Genomic DNA, 12,525 nt, shown 5'->3' with positions numbered 1-12,525 from the left:
TTACAATAAAAAGGGTGAAACACTTTTAAAAAATTGTATTCCAGGCAAAGAGTTTCCAACATGTCTAGTTTGGGATACAGGGATAATCATCAAAGGCATGTCAGTCTCACAGGACTTTTGTAATAGAGTTAGAAGTTATTCTCAAAATGGAAATAAGATTACTGTCAGATGGGGCAGTGGATAGTAGGCAGTCTAAACTTTTCTATTATAATTTTTCTATAGACTTGGAATAGCTCTGATGTATTATATATCAATTCATTCTTTTAAGCAACAAACCAATTAGGAAAGCAAGATGATTAAAAAAAAAGTTCTGAGCTGGACATGTGTCTCAGTGATAAAAACTCTTTTCTTCCCTGTGTGGAACCCTGGGCTGGATCTCAAGAAAAAAAAAAAAGTTTCTAAACTAGCTATATAGGGGTTAAGAACTTCCAAAAACAAAATGGTTTCATAAGCAAGAATATGTATAGCTAATTAAAAAACAATATAAACAACATTATTGATGAACAAATATGTAAGACTTTTCAAAAGATTAAAATTTTCTGGTACCTTCCAGCTACAATAAAACATGTTTGTTTGTTTTTTTTGTTTTGTTTTGTTTTGTTTACTGACTATGTCTTTGAAGCTTGTTTGCACGGGGGGGAAATGAAAAGTTTAGAGACACAAGATGAAAAAGCTTCAGAATGTCATAAGTGAGCTTATTGGGAAATTATGGTGGGAGCTTAGAAGAGCAGGACAGTAGACCGTAATGACTGGGCTCATGAGGTTTCAGAGAAGGAGGACTTTATTGGAAATTGGACAATAGGCCATTCTTGTTACATTCTGGCAAAGAATTTGTCTACATTTTGTTCATATCCTGAGAATTTTTGTGAGGCTGAATTTAAAGCTGAAGTACTAATAATCAATCTGGTGGAAGAAATTTTAAAGCAGCATAGCATTCAGGCAGTGGCATGGCTATAGTTAGTGGCTTTTCACCAAGTTTATTATGATAATCAGAAGCAGTGAAAGGTTGAAGAAGCTAAAATGTAAAGGATAAAACTTGATTCTATAAAGTCTTTCTTTTTTTAAAAAATTTTTTATTGTTGGTTGTTCAAAACATTACATAGTTCTTGATATATCATATTTCATACTTTGATTCAAGTGGGTTATGAACTCCCATTTTTACCCCGTATACAGATTGCAGAATCACATCAGTTACACATCCATTGATTTACATGTTGCCATACTAGTGTCTGTTGTATTCTGCTGCCTTTCCTATCCTCTACTATCCCCCCTCCCCTCCACACCCCTCCCCTCTTCTCTCTCTACCCCATTTACTGTCATTCATTTCTCCCCCTTGTATTATTGTTCCCTTTCCCCTCGCTTCCTCTTGTATGTAATTTTGTATAACCCTGAGGGTCTCCTTCCATTTCCATGCAATTTCCCTTCTCTCTCCCTTTCCCTCCCACCTCTCATCCCTGTTTAATGTTAATCTTATTCTCATGCTCTTCATCCCTACTCTGTTCTTAGTTACTCTCCTTATATCAAAGAAGACATTTGGCATTTGTTTTTTAGGGATTGGCTAGCTTCACTTAGCATAATCTGCTCTAATGCCATCCATTTCCCTGCAAATTCTATGATTTTGTCATTTTTTAATGCAGATTAATACTCCATTGTGTATAAATGCCACATTTTTTTTATCCAATAGTCTATTGAAGGGCATCTAGGTTGGTTCCACAGTCTTGCTATTGTGAATTGTGCTGCTATGAACATCGATGTAGCAGTGTCCCTGTAGCATGCTCTTTTTAGGTCTTTAGGGAATAGACCAAGAAGGGGAATAGCTGGGTCAAATGGTGGCTCCATTCCCAGCTTTCCAAGAAATCTCCATACTGCTTTCCAAATTGGCTGCACCAATTTGCAGTCCCACCAGCAATGTACAGGTGTACCCTTTTCCCCACATCCTCGCCAGCACTTGTTGTTGTTTGACTTCCTAATGGCTGCCAATCTTACTGGAGTGAGATGGTATCTTAGGGTGGTTTTGATTTGCATTTCTCTGACTGCTAGAGATGGTGAGCATTTTTTCATGTACTTGTTGATTGATTGTATGTCCTCCTCTGAGAAGTGTCTGTTCAGGTCCTTGGCCCATTTGTTGATTGGGTTATTTGTTATCTTATTGTCTAATTTTTTGAGTTCTTTGTATACTCTGGATATTAGGGCTCTAACTGAAGTGTGAGGAGTAAAGATTTGTTCCCAGGATGTAGGCTCCCTATTGACCTCTCTTATTGTTTCTTTTGCTGAGAAAAAAACGTTTTAGTTTGAGTAAGTCCCATTTGTTGATTCTAGTTATTAACTTTTGTGCTATGGGTGTCCTATTGATGAATTTGGAGCCCGACCCCACAGTATGTAGATCGTAGCCAACTTTTTCTTCTATCAGACGGCGTGTCTCTGATTTGATATCAAGCTCCTTGATCCATTTTGAATTAACTTTTGTGCATGGCGAGAGAAAGGGATTCAGTTTCATTTTGTTGCATATGGATTTCCAGTTTTCCCAGCACCATTGGTTGAAGATGCTATCCTTCCTCCATTGCATGCTTTTAGCCCCTTTATCAAATATAAGGTAGTTGTAGTTTTGTGGATTGGTTTCTGTGTCCTCTATTCTGTACCATTGGTCCACCCGCCTGTTTTGGTACCAGTACCATGCTGTTTTTGTTACTATTGCTCTGTAGTATAGTTTGAAGTCTGGTATCGCTATACCGCCTGATTCACACTTCCTGCTTAGCATTGTTTTTGCTATTCTGGGTCTTTTATTTTTCCATATGAATTTCCTGATTGCTTTCTCTATTTCTACAAGAAATGCCGTTGGGATTTTGATTGGCATTGCATTAAACCTATAGAGAACTTTTGGTAATATCGCCATTTTGATGATGTTAGTTCTGCCTATCCATGAACAGGATATATTTTTCCATCTTGTAAGATCTTCTTCTATTTCTCTCTTTAGGGTTCTGTAGTTTTCATTGTATAAGTCTTTCACCTCTTTTGTTAGGTTGATTCCCAAGTATTTTTTTTTTTTTGAAGATATTGTGAATGGAGTGGTTGTCCTCATTTCCATTTCAGAGGATTTGTCGCTGATATACAGGAATGCCTTTGATTTATGCGTGTTGATTTTATATCCTGCCACTTTGCTGAATTCATTTATTAGCTCTAATAGTTTCTTTGTAGACCCTTTTGGGTCTGCTAGGTATAGAATCATGTCATCTGTAAATAGTGATAATTTAAGTTCTTCTTTTCCTATTTTGATGCCTTTAATTTCTTTCGTCTATCTAATTGCTCTGGCCAGTGTTTCGAGAACTATGTTGAACAGAAGTGGTGAGAGAGGGCATCCCTGTCTTGTTCCAGATTTTAGAGGGAATGCCTTCAATTTTTCTCCATTCAGAATGATGCTAGCCTGAGGCTTAGCATAGATTGCTTTTACAATATTGAGGTATGTTCCTGTTATCCCTAGTTTTTCTAGAGTTTTGAACATAAAGGGATGCTGTACTTTGTCGAATGCTTTTTCCGCATCTATCGAGATGATCATATGATTCTTATTTTTAAGTCTATTGATGTGGTGAATAACATTTATTGATTTCCGTATATTGAACCAGCCTTGCATCCCAGGGATGAATCCTACTTGATCATGGTGCACGATTTTTTTGATAAGTTTTTGTATCCGAGTGGCCAGAATTTTATTGAGGATTTTTGCATCTAGGTTCATTAGAGATATTGGTCTGTAGTTTTCTTTCTTTGAAGTGTCTTTGTCTGGTTTAGGTATCAGGGTGATGTTGGCCTCGTAGAATGAATTTGGAAGTTCTCCCTCTTTTTCTATTTCCCGAAGTAGCTTGAAAAGTATTGGTATTAGTTCCTCTTTAAAGGTTTTGTAAAACTCTGCTGTATACCCATCCGGTCCTGGGCTTTTCTTAGTTGGTAGTCTTTTGATGGTTTCTTCTATTTCCTCAATTGATATTGGTCTGTTTAGGTTGTCTATATCCTCCTGACTCAATCTGGGCAGATCATATGACTTAAGAAATTTATCTATGCCTTCACTATCTTCTAATTTATTGGAGTATAAGTATTCAAAATAATTTCTAATTATCTTCTGTATTTCTGTAGTGTCCATTGTGATATTGCCTTTTTCATCCCGTATGCTAGTAATTTGAGTTCTCTCTCTTCTTCTCTTCATTAGCATGGCTAAGGGTCTGTCGATTTTATTTATTTTTTCAAAGAACCAACTTTTAGTTTTGTCAATTTTTTCAATTGTTTCTTTTGTTTTAATTTCATTAATTTCAGCTCTGATTTTAATTATTTCTTGCCTTCTACTTCTTTTGCTGTTGTTTTGCTCTTCTTTTTCTAGGATTTTGAGATGAAGTATGAGATCATTTATTTGTTGGTTTTTTCTTTTTTTAAGGAATGAACTCCAAGCAATGAATTTTCCTCTTAGAACTGCTTTCAATGTGTCCCATAGATTCTGATATGTTGTGTCTGTGTTTTCATTTATCTCTAAGAATTTTTTAATTTCCTCCTTGATGTCTTCTATAACCCATTGATCATTCAGCAACCTATTGTTCATTCTCCAAGTGATGCATGATTTTTCCTTCCTTCTTTTATCGTTGATTTTCAGTTTCATTCCATTATGATCAGATAAGGTGCATGGTATTATCTCTACTCCTTTATATTGTCTAAGAGTTGCCCTGTGACATAATATATGATCTATTTCTGAGAAGGATCCATGTGCTGCTGAGAAAAAAGTGTAACTGCTTGATGTTGGGTGGTATATTCTATATATGTCAATTAAGTCTAGGTTATTAATTGTGTTATTGAGTTCTATAGTTTCCTTATTCAACTTTTGTTTGGAAGATCTGTCCAGTGGCGAGAGAGGTGTGTTGAAGTCTCCCATGATTGTTGTATGGTGGTCTATTAGACTCTTGAACTTGAGAAGAGTTTGTTTGATTAACATAGCTGCACCATTGTTTGGGGCATATATATTTATGATTGTTATGTCTTGTTGGTGTATGGTTCCATGAGCAGTATGTAGTGTCCCTCTTTATCCCTTTTGATTAACTTTGGCTTGAAATCTATTTTATTTGATATGAGTATGGACACTCCTGCTTGTTTCCGAAGTCCATATGAGTAATATGATTTTTCCCAACCTTTCACCTTCAGCCTATATATGTCTTTTCCTATCAAATGCATCTCCTGTAGGCAGCATATTGTTGGGTCTTGTTTTGTGATCCATTCTACTAGCCTGTGTCTCTTAATTGGTGAGTTTAAGCCATTAACATTTAGGGTCATTATTGAGATATGCATTGTTCTTCCAGCCATATTTGTTTATTTATGTTACTAAACATGGTTTGTTTTCCTCTTTGATTATTTCCACCCCCCTTTACTGTCCTACCTCCCACTGTTGGTTTTCATTGTTATTTTCCATTTCCTCTTCCTGTAATGTTTTGCCAAGAATGTTTTGGAGAGATGGTTTTCTAGCTGCAAATTCTTTTAACTTCTGTTTATCGTGGAAGGTTTTAATTTCATCTTCCATCCTGAAGCTTAATTTCGCTGGATACATAATTCTTGGTTGGAACCCATTTTCTTTCAGTGTTTGAAATATGTTATTCCAGGATCTTCTAGCTTTCAGAGTCTGTGTTGAAAGATCAGCTGTTATCCTGATTGGCTTACCCCTAAATGTAATCTGCTTCCTTTCTCTTGTAGCTTTTAAAATTCTCTCCTTATTCTGTATGTTGGGCATCTTCATTATAATGTGTCTAGGTGTGGATCTCTTATGATTTTGCACATTCGGCGTCCTGTAGGCTTCTAGGATTTGGGATTCTGTCTCATTCTTCAAGTCTGGGAAGTTTTCTCATATTATTTCATTGAATAGATTGCTCATTCCTTTGGTTTGGAGCTCTATACCTTCCTGTATCCCAATGACTCTTAAGTTTGGTCTCTTTATGTTATCCCATATTTCTTGGATGTTCTGCTCATGGTTTCTTAACAGTCTTGCTGAGCTGTCTATGTTCTTTTCAAGTTGAAATACTTTGTCTTCATTGTCTGATGTTCTATCTTCTAAGTGTTCTACTCTGCTGGTAGTATTCTCAATTGAGTTTTTAAGTTGGTTTATTGCTTCCTGCATTTCTAGGATTTCTGTTTGTTTGTTTTTTATAACCTCTATCTCCCTGTATAGTTGATCCTTTGCTTCCTGGATTTGTTTGTGTAATTCATTGTCGAAGTGATCTTTCATTGTCTGATTTTGCTGTCTAATGTCTTCCTTGAGACTCCAGATCATCTGAAGCATGTATATCCTGAATTCTTTATCTGACATTCCATCTGCTGCAGCTGTTACCTCTTCTAAAGTTGAGTTGACCTGCATTGCTTGTGGTCCTTTCTTTCCTTGTCTTTTCATACTGCTTGCATTTCTTTCTGCTTGGTGAAACTGTTGTGTTTTTGAAAATTTTTTTCCCCCTATATATTTATATTGCTCTTGTATAGTTGAAAAGTCTCCCTTGCAGGGTAGGGCGGCGGTTTGCCTACCTTGCAGGCGCGGGCGGCGGCTCTGCTCTGCCCCTCCTCCAATTGGTGTGACTTGTCTACCACGCCCGTGGACCGCTGGGCCTGTTCCGGGCGCGGGCAAAGGCTCTGCTCTGCTCCTACTCCATTTGGGGTGACGTGCCTACCACCCCGGCCGGCCGCTGGGCCTGTTCCACCGGTTGGTCGCAGGTCTGCCTACCTTGCTGGCAGGGGCGGCGGCTCTGCTCTGCCCCTACTCCAAATGGGGTGACGTGTCTGTCGCACCAGCAGGCCACTGGGCCTGTCCCACTGGTCGGTCGCAGGTCTGCCTACCTTTCGAGCGCGGGTGGCGGCTCTGCTCTGCCCCTACTCCAATTGGGGTGTCGTGACTACCATGCCGGCAGGTTGCTGGGCCTGTTCCGGGCACGGGCGGTGGCTCTGCTCTGCCCCTACTCCAATTGGGGTGACGTGTGTACCACGCCAGCAGGCCGCTGGGCCTGATCCGCTGGTCTGCCCCAGGTCTGCCTACCTTGCAGGTGTGGGTGGCGGCTCTGCCCTGCCCCTCCTACCACGCCCGCAGACCTCTGGGCCTGTTCTGCCGGTCAGTCACAGGTCTGCCTACCTTGTGGGCGCGGGTGGCGGCTCTGCTCTGCCCCTACTCCAATTGGTGTTACGTGACTACCACGCCGGCGGGCCGCTGGGCCTGATCCGGGTGCGGGCGAAGGCTCTGCTCTGCCCCTACTCCGGTTGGGGTGACGTGTGTACCACGCTGTCAGGCCGCTGGGCCTGATCCGCCGGTCTGTCGCAGGTCTGCCTACCTTGCGGGCGCGGGTGGCGGCTCTGCTCTGCCCCTACTCCAATTGGGGTCACGCCAGCGGGCCGCTGGGCCTGTTCCGGGCGCGGCGGCGGCTCTGCTCTGCCCCTCTGGCTTGATGACAAAGTGAGAGTGACTCTGGTGTTTGTGACTCACTTTCTTTACCAGGAGACCAACTGTTTCTGTCGCCGCTGGTATCAATGAAGTTCTCTCCTCCGCCGCTTTCTGATGACATCAGATCTCTGCCATGTTGGTATCCCATGTGAATGGCAGCATTTCGTTCCCTTTGCTGGGTGACCAAAGCAACGGGTGAGTCCTGACCAGCCCTCACAAGCCCCGTCTCAGTCCTGTTGCCACTGCCTATGAAGGCTCGGTTGGTATTTACCTCCACAATATTCAGCAGGACCCGGACCGAGAAGCAGTTTCCGCGGGTTCTTTATCCCTGAGCCAGAGCAGTTCCGGGAGCCGGAATTCGGCCGCTCCGTGCTTGGTGTATGTTCTGAAAGGAGCAGGCTCCAAGAAGCAGTTTCCTTGGGTTATTTAGCACTGAGCCTGAGTAATTTGTCTGCAAGCCGCAGGCGAATGGCAGCCTGAAATTACCTGTTCTATGGCTGAATGAGCCTAAAGTCTTTCTTCTAGTTCTGTTAAGTTACACATTTCTGAAGTAAGATTAAGTTTTGTTCTCCTGGGACCTGAAAATTGTGAAAGCAAATTCCCAGAACTGCCCATTAGATGTGTGTCGAAATCTCCCCTGACCACCTAGTTGCTCAATGAGAACAACCCCCTTTCCTCAGAAACCGTGCAGTCCCGCACGTACACACCTCAGGGCTTAAACCAATCAGTTTAAATATATACCCATCTTAGTACTGACCAATCACCCCCACCCGACCTGTTCCTGCCAGTGAATGTGCTAATCATGTTTTAGAGTTGTTATTTGATTTTCCCGCTGTATGTGATGATTTGCTAAAGGATGCTATGATGTATGTAAAGTCCCTGCCCCCTCCAAAGAATGTATATAAGCTCTGCTCAAGTTGTTCCCGGGGCTCTTTGTTCTTTGCTCCTCTGAAGTGAGCACTGAGCCCCAGCATCCGACGTTCGCCCGACCTTTACAGCAGAAAGATTTGTAAAATTTGCAGTTTGCCCAGGAAATTGTGAATAAAACTGGAACTAAGGAAGTTGTGATTGTTAAAGAAGTATTGTTCTTAAAGTATATCAAATTGGAGTGAGTGAACAGCTAGGTGGCAAAACCATTTTTATCTAGCAATCCCTAAAGAGATTCGAAAGCCTTTACAAAGAGACATAGGAAACATGGCTTGAGGGCATCTCAGGAATTGGCAAGACCACATACATCACAAGCTCAAGGGTATAAAAGTAAAAATTCCTTTGAGAAAAAAACATGAGGGTACTCTGCTTGCACAGGGTGTTGTAGGACGTTGACTCAGTGTGCTCAGTCACCCAGTTACTCAGAGGCTACTGCAGCTTTGGTCCCAGGAGGCTTGGCTCAAGATGGCGACAGACCTTAGGGTCAACCACATGGTGCTGGTTCTGCAGAAATGCAGGATTCTGGGATTATGGAGTCATGGAGCCTTCCACTGAGATGTCAAAGGAAGGCTTGGGAAACCAAGCAAAGTGTAGCAGGGTCATAGTTCCTGCAGGCAGCCTCTGGGAAGGTAATACATGAAGATATGAGAAGATGAAGATGCAGAAATCAAACAGAAACAAGCCAAAAAAAAAAAAAACAATCAGCGATACCACGTGGGCAGGGATACACAGCCCTTCATAAAGAACTCATGATGCCCTAGGCCCCAGATGTTGGACATGGATCTGTAGACTTATTTGCCCAGCTGATTTCAGTCTCTTTCTATGCCCCTGTTTTTATCAGTTTTTTCATTGTGATGACCAAAAGATCTGACAAGAACAATTAGAAGAATTTATTTTGGAGCTCATGATTTCAGAGGTCTCAGTTCACAGACAGCTCCATTCTTCATGTCTCAAAGTGAGGCAGAACATCATGGTGGAAGAGTGTGGCAGAGGAAAGCAGCTCAGGACATTGTACCAGGAAGCAGAGAGAGTGCTCCACTCAACAAGGACAAAATATACACTCCAAAAGCATGTCCCCAGGGACCTACTTCCTCCAGCCTCACCCTACCTACCTATAGTTACCACCCAGTTAATCCCTATAAGGGGATTAATGCACTGATTAGGTCAAGGCTCTTGTAACCCAATAATTTCACCTCTAAAATTTCTTGCATTGTCTCACACGTGAGCTTTTGGGATACCTAATATTTTGGAAAGGAAATATTTACTCTGTACTATTATATATGGGATATTCATAATATGCTTTTGATCTTACTCTCAGCTAAGAGTTTGCCTTGAATTTTAGATGAGATGTTGGACTTGGACTTTTGGGTAATGCTGGAAATGTTAAGAATATAGACACTCTTATAAATATGTTAAATGTATTTTGCATTGTGAGATGGCAATGAGCTTTGCAGGGCTAGAAGTGAAAAGTTACACTTTAAACAGGAGGTGTCACACAAAATCTTGTGTGAGACAATGAAAGGATTTTCAGAGATGAAATTACTAGGTTATGTGAATTATCCCCTGATCAGTGACTTAATCCACTGATATGAATTAATTGAGTGCTTTCTGTAGGCAGGTAAAGTGTGGCTAGAGAAAGTAAGTCACTGGAAGTGTGCCTTTGGGGTTTATATTTTTTCCCTGGTGAGCAGAACTCTCTCTCTCTCTCTCTCTGCTTCACGGTTGCCATATCCTGAGTTGCTTCCCTCTTCCATGTCCTTCTGCCATGATGTTCTGCCTCACCTCAGGGTCAGAGCCATAGAGTCAGCTTACTGTGGACTAAACCTCCGAAACCATGAGCCAAAATAAACTTTTCCTCCTCTAAATTGTTCTTATCAGGCATTTGGTCACAGCAATGAAAAAGATGATTGTCCACATTAGCATTTTCATAATAACCCTAAAGTAGAAACAACTCAAATATTCACTAATTCATTTAATGAAATATTATTCAGCCATAAAGACTGAAGAACTGATACATATTACAACATGGATGAACCTTGAAAATATTATGCTAGTTAAAAGAAGCCAGACAACAAAGAGCCACATATTATATGATTTTATTTATATAAAATATCCAGAACAGGTAACCTCATAGAGATAGAAAATAATTTAGTGGTTTCCAGGGGCTTGGAGAGGGAGAGAACAGAATGTGATTGCTAATGGGTGAAGAGTTTCTTTTTAAGGTAATAAAAATGTTAGAAAATTATATAATGGTGATGGTTGCACAATTCTGTGAATACTAAGAATGATTTGTATATTTTAAAAGAATAAAATAAATGAATGTGAATTATTTCTCAATAAAGCTGTTATAAAAATATTTATTGACTACCCATTCTGTGCTCAAAATTCTTCTCAGTTCTAGGAATAATGTAGTGAAGACATTGAAGAATTTGCTCTCAAAAGACTTTCAAAATAGAGAAATATTGGCTGGAATTTAAGCTTCTGTCCCCGATAGACTATAAATATTGGGGTCCTATCACTTTTTGCCTAGGGAAAGTTTGGCATAATAATTTCAACTATAGTAATTTTCATTACTGTCTTCTCTGAAGACTTTTCCAATAAGAAAATATAAAGAAGGAACTTCAAAAGAGTAAAAGAAGGGAATGAACTGTTTCATATTACAATAGAATAGAGAATTTCAAGAAGGCAAGAGTGAACAAAATCATCAGATGCTTCAGAGAGTTAAAGAATCATAAGGATCAAAATATATCTCTTATATTTGAAAATTATAAAATCTGCAGTAATCTCCTAGTACAATTTCAATGGAAAGGCCTGGGTGGAAGAATTTTGCAATGATTGCACATTTCATAGTGATGCACAGCAGTTGCTAAAGAAATGTTTGTTTAATTGAATTGAGAATAAGTGTGATGTGAGAAACTAAAAACAAAAAAATTGTAAACTGTGCTTAAAAGAACTCTGTAAGAGGAAGTAAAGTAATGGGCAGTGTTATGAGGAATGTGGGTTAAAGTTTATTTTTTAAATGAGAGAAATTATAGTCTAAAAACATGCTACTAATAGAAAAGGAAAGTTTCACATGGTACAAGAGAGACACTAAGAAGGTCTTAAAGAGGTGAGAAGGTTTGGGGTCAATGACACAGATAGAAGGGTTAGAAATCTCATCCTGAGATTAAATTAGATTTTTGTAGATGATAGATGAAGGTATATTTTTAATGGTGGGCAAGAAGTTTAGGGAAATAATGTCTATTGAATTTAAGTTTCTAGTTTCAAGAAGAAACTAAGTCATCTGCAAAATGTTAGAGTAGGTAGTGGGGAAGCAAAGAAGGGAATTTGAAGACAGTAAAGATTTGAAAACAGTTGTAAGAACTGGAAATAGAAATATACCCAGGACAATTAAAAGGATGGGAAGGGAACATTGAAGATTCAGATTCAACTTATAAAATTATCCATTAATGTGCCCAATTGCTTAGTATTTTTTAATTTTCTTGGGCATACTTTAAAATTTTTTCCAAGTTATTTATCTTCAGTGATTAACAAAAGACAAAGAAGATGGGTGAAAGCTATATTGACAATTTCTTATGTGTCTGATCTGATTATTTTCAAACTCAATTTAAGTTTTAGATTATAATATTCATTATTTTTTTTCTTTAGTAAAACTGCTCAAACATAACTTGTGTAAATGAGATATTACTTTTTTTCTCTGAGGCCACCTAAAACGTGTATGAGGTTGATTTAACCCACAATGATCCTATGTAATACTGATATTCAAACTCTTTCTTAAGATTTATGTGAGTTCCCTGAGGGTTGTGATCACATAGTTCTGATGCTGGATTCCTGCTTCCATTTATGTAGTCTAACTTATAAAGACCATGCACCATCCTGTTCACATTGCCCATGTTTTATATCATGTTAAATCAATTGTGCATTTTACTTTTTTCCCCTAATGGCTATTAAAAATATTCACAGGGGCTGGGGATATAGCTCAATTGGTAGAGTGCTTACCTCCCATGCACAAGGCCCTGGGTTCAATCCCCAGCACCACAAAAACAAACAAACAAAAAATATTCATAGAGCCCTATCTTTGAAGAGAGAACTTTGCTGAAGATTGGTAATATAAAGGGATTCATATCATATCACAGTAACACAAAATAACTCAACTG

This window comes from Marmota monax, unplaced genomic scaffold (genome assembly GCF_021218885.2).
Source record: "Marmota monax isolate L192 unplaced genomic scaffold, Marmota_monax_Labrador192_F-V1.1 WCK01_AAM20220418_F8-fsc00056, whole genome shotgun sequence".
In the NCBI taxonomy this organism is placed as follows: domain Eukaryota; kingdom Metazoa; phylum Chordata; class Mammalia; order Rodentia; family Sciuridae; genus Marmota; species Marmota monax.
Note: the sequence above shows the minus strand (reverse complement) of the source record.